Here is a 4,793-nt window from a genome sequence, read left to right as displayed (position 1 = left end):
GAGGCAGGGTTTCTCTGTATAGCCCTGGCTGTCCTGGAACTCACTTTGTAGACCAGGCTGGCCTCGAACTCAGAAATCCACCTGCCTCTGCCTCCGGGGTATGCCACCACTCCCGGCAAGAGAAAGGGTCTTAACTGTCAGGAGAAAACCTGAAAGAGGGGAAGGAAACTCCAGAGGAAGGTCGTCTTCATTGTCATTTTTTTGTAGCTTAAGCTTTCTCTCCCCCAAAGCCCAGTGGTAGAAATGACCCTTTCTTTGGAAACCTCACCTATGAAAGTCACAGTAGATCCTATTGTGACACAGTCCACTGGTGGAGGCCCCGCACTGCTAAGGACCCATAAGAAGGCAGAAGTTCTGAAAGTCCCTAGGAACCAGAAATAGTTCAGACTTAGTCTTAGGAACGTGTTGAAATAACTACTGTTTCTTCTCTTTAAACTTCATTAGAAGTTTTTCACATCTTTTCAGATTTAAAAATCTGAACACATTTTCCTCCTGGTGCCTCCATTATATTTGCCCTAGACCAGCTATCTCTGCTTAGGGCCATAACTCCTTTTTTAAAGTAGTTGGTTTTTTGTTTTTTGGTGTTTTGTTTTGTTTTGTTTTAATGTGCATTGGTGTTCTGCTTGCATGTATGTCTGTGCCAGGGTGCCATGATCATCTGGACTTGGTGTTATGGGCAACTGTGAGGTGCCATGTGGATGCTATGAATTGAGCTGGGTCTTTTGGAAAAGCAGCCAGTCATCTTAACCACTGAGCCATCTCTCCAGCGCCAAGAACCCTTCTTTCTTTCTTTCTTTCTTTCTTTCTTTCTTTCTTTCTTTCTTTCTTTCTTTTTCTTTCTTTCTTTCTTTCTTTTTCTTTCTTTCTTTTTTTCTCTTTCCTTCTCTCTCTCTCTCTCTCTCTCTCTCTCTTTATGATTTTAGAGCTTTATTGTAGAAAGGCAGAGAGAAAGAAGGTAGAGAGGCCAGCCATGGCCACGTGGAGAGAAGGGGAAATGGAGGGAGACAGGGCTAGAGATAAGAATAAGAAAGGTAAGAGAGCTTAAAGAGCCCAAGAACCCATTTCTTAAAGCAGTTTTCTAGGCATGTCGGAGCTCCTTTGCAAACTTCTTAAGCACTGTTTTAAAATGTTTTAAAACTTCTGAAGCAATGTTTTAAAACAGACAGGGCTTCCCAACTGTGGTTAAATATATACATAAGAATAAATAAAAATCCGAAAACTCGTCTGATACAGAGAGAACATCCTGTTTCAATCTCGGTGATCTGATTAGAGTCAGACTCCTATGTGTGCATCCATGGTATGTATGTGCATGGGTGGGCTGCTTCATAGTCTGAAATTATGGAAACAGCTTCAGTTTTGTCTGAAATCTCAAGGTGACACCTTGATGATTGATCTTGATGACATTGATGACCAAAGTATACATGGCTTGTCTCATGACGTGGCTCGTTGCCTAGGAACAGGGGTGTCAGACTGTCCAGGAATGTCAGCATTGCTCCTGCCTACCACTGTCTTTTATTGCATCATCTCTTTCTCCAGAGTAGCTTACTAGCCAGTGAACAAGTTCCTCTCACTAGTGAACATTTGGTTTTCTACCCTGATAACTTAAGAATGATTTCCTGCCAGGCGCGGTGGCACACACCTTTAATCCCAGCACTCAGGAGGCAGAGGCAGGCAGATTTCTGAGTTTGAGGCCAGCCTGGTCTACAGAGTGAGTTCCAGGACAGTCAGGGCTATACAGAGAAACCCTGTCTCGAAAAACAACAACAACAACAAAACAAAAACAAACTTCAGTACAGGGGACAGAGAAACCCCTATTGGTTCAGTCAATAGAAAAATCATTTGCTATCATTAAGAGCAAAGGTAGGATTTCTGAAAATGGAGTCGCTTCAAGGCTTCTTCAGCCTTGGCATTATCCCTTAGTTCCTTTTCTCCGTGTGGTTTTCAAACCCAGAGTCTGAGGCAGCTGGTGTAATATAAGAAAAATACTCAAGTCATGTGAGATGCAGCTGGGTGCCCCGCTTTACAGCCAATTATGCAAGAACTCTCTAGTCTACAAATGCAGAAGTAAAAATCCCTTCTCTCTGCCTTATGTAAATCTTCTAGCTGATCTCCCAAGCATTTTCTGTATCATATCTATAAATATCTATAAAGTTCACACTCTAGAAAAACAAGCCCATGCTGGCCAATCTCACTGGTCACTTACTTATACTAGTTTAGGAAAATCCTGCCCCACATTAATGTTTTCTTCACATTAATGATCATTGGGTTTCTCTGCCCAACGTTTGTGCTGAAAATGATTTCCTAACCAGTAAAGACTTGCTGAGGTAGCACTCTAGAACCCCAGTGTTTAACCTAGCTGTTACGGTAACAGTGGAACCCAGGCAGAAAAGAATTCCAGAGCAGGAGTGGACCTAGAACTCAGGGTTGGGTATGAGGCTCCAATGTGCTAGATTGTGCGGTTTTACCTTATCTGACACCCGTCCTGTCTTTCCTGTAGCCTGTTAGATCAGTGTAAAGAGCAGCCAAGACAGCAAGACACTGAAGAGGGTTTGGGTCACACAGAGGAATCTCTTTCAATTCTTGCCATGGTCAGAAGCTCATAGGAAAGCCGTAAGAAAGAGCAGATGAGTGTAGAGAAGAAAGCCAGTCTGCCGAAGGACAGGAGCAGCGCTCTCATCTGGATGCCAGCAATGTGCTGTGCTAACAATAGGGCTCTGTGCCATTGGCAGTTTGAGAGAGGGAAACTACATGACATTGGGACTTTGGAGCTGTCCTGCCTCTATCTAGCCAGCCAGAGTGAATGGGGTCAGTGTTAACGGCCTTCATCTATGCAGTCACAAAGGTAAAGATGATACTGGGAGCATATTCCCTCCTGGGAGGCCTTGGCCTCACGCCTCAGCAACTGTGGCAAGACGTGCTAAATAACACCTTTGTTTGAGCCAGGGTTATGCATCGTCAACAATTTCATGCCAAGTCTAGGAGGTTTCAGATCAAGCAGCAGGGACGTGGACCTGGACCATCCCTCCGTGCAGCTCTGAAGTAGAGCCAAGCACACTGCCTGCCTGTAAGTCCCTGCCCACATTCCCTTAACCCCCTTTCACAGTTCTCCAAGTACCCTCCCTGTCTTTCTGGTTTGGGGCGGGGGGGGGGTATATCAAAGTGAAGTGCACATGACTAGATGTAGGTAGCCAGAACCTATGGTTTGGGGTGATAAAGATATGATCTGGGCTGGGCACATGACGAAGCAAAAGAACCACTGCAAATTCGAGGGTTGCCTGGTGTCACAGTAAATGGCAGGCTAATCAGGGCTACATAATGAAAGCCTGCATTTAAAACAAGAGAAAAGGGAAATGTGTTTTTGTCTGTCCCCGAGCCTTTGCAAAGATGCCATCAGGAGCCCCTTATGTTCATTCCTCCCAGCATCCTAAGCCAGAGCTCTTTTCCCCATCACCTGACCCTTCCTAGAGGATTGGCTCTCTGTGTCACTTGGTAGATGATGAAGCAGTCAGACATGCCAATATAGATGGTTGGCTCCCTTGAATGATGGCCTATTCTCCTGTACTTAGAGGTTACCTGCATTCTCCTGCTTTCTGCTTTGTTAAAGACAATCATAGAAATGCTACCTCTCAACAGGAGACATTAGTCTTTGTGAATAAGTTTTATAAGAACTTTCTTACTATACACTAGAAGTCCTCTTAAGATTAAAAGAAGCAAATGCTCTTATAAGTGAAGGATAACTTCATTGACTCCCTGAGTCTATTTCCTTGAATTCTTAGTAGACGGACTGATCTTTAGGCTCTGACCCAGTTAGTAATTCCAGCGGTGAGGGAAAGCCTAGTTTCTGATGTCTGGTCTGATTTCTGACAATGCCAGTAAGTCCCTTCACAAGAGAGGATCCCTCAGCCTTGGTTAAAGCTCAGACGGCCTCTGATGAGTTTCTACTCTCCCACCCGCCCACCCACCCTCCTGTAAACCCTGTTTCCTTTGCCTCTTACCTCTTCCTGAAATTTTGCCCACCATGATCTCCTGCTCTAGACCCTCTGCAGCCTTTCCAGCAGAGGCCCCTCCTTGAAGGATTAGAAGGATGATAACCCAGAAAACAGTCTTTGCAAAGCACAAAAATACATTTTACAATAGTCATTTACTAAGTTTTCATATGATCTGGGAAAAGTCAGAAGCTCAAAGGGAATTGATGAAGAGCTGTACTCCTAAGCTTAGCAGTACCAGAGCAGCCTTGGAGTCCTCTGCAAAGCAAACAGATCCCAAGGGGCTGGGAATTCACAAGAGCAGATAAGCATGGCTGCACAGCTTGGGGGTGGAGACAGGGGAAGGCTGAGGCCCTGGACAGGGACTTGGAAAGATTATGGCAACAGAGGTGGAAAGGTTAAATCTAGGTCTGCCGGATCCAAATAGCAACATTGACATCAAATACAGCTACAGTGTGCAATTTTAAGACCAGAAAAATGAGCCCGGATTTTTTAACTGCACAAAAGCCAAGTGAGCATTTTATGTTGTTACCCCAGTGACATCCTGAGTTAACAGTGGCCTTATCCCTTAGCTAAAGCCCCAGTGAGATGAGGTAATGTTTGCCCTTATTTACAGAGTCGTGGGAAGCTGTTTCAGAGCCTAGGAAAGAAGGATGAGACACTGAGTCACACTGACCCCTGCTAGATTGAGATCTAATCCCTACTTTGTTGTCTGCTCTGGGTAATTAGATGTCCTCACTCCTCCTCCTCCTCTTCCTCCTCCTCCTTTTCCTCCTCTTCTGCTTCCTCCTCTTCCTCCTCCTCTTC

General features: G+C 44.9%; 1 protein-coding gene across 1 annotated transcript in view; it reads left to right on the top strand.

The window, feature by feature from the left end:
• The first annotated feature begins 2,478 nt into the window (after window positions 1-2,478).
• The window catches only part of Sorbs3 (sorbin and SH3 domain containing 3), a 32,466-nt gene continuing 30,151 nt past the window's right edge, over window positions 2,479-4,793 (top strand). Inside the window, exons 1-2 of the mRNA XM_021181830.2 lie at window positions 2,479-2,842; window positions 2,944-3,064. The gene's annotated coding sequence lies outside the window, so the exon portion shown is untranslated. The remainder of the gene's footprint in view (window positions 2,843-2,943; window positions 3,065-4,793) is intronic.

Source organism: Mus caroli, chromosome 14 (genome assembly GCF_900094665.2).
Source record: "Mus caroli chromosome 14, CAROLI_EIJ_v1.1, whole genome shotgun sequence".
In the NCBI taxonomy this organism is placed as follows: Eukaryota; Metazoa; Chordata; class Mammalia; order Rodentia; family Muridae; genus Mus; species Mus caroli.
The sequence above is the reverse complement of the archived record's forward strand: the minus strand, read 5'-3'. Positions and strand labels throughout refer to the sequence as shown.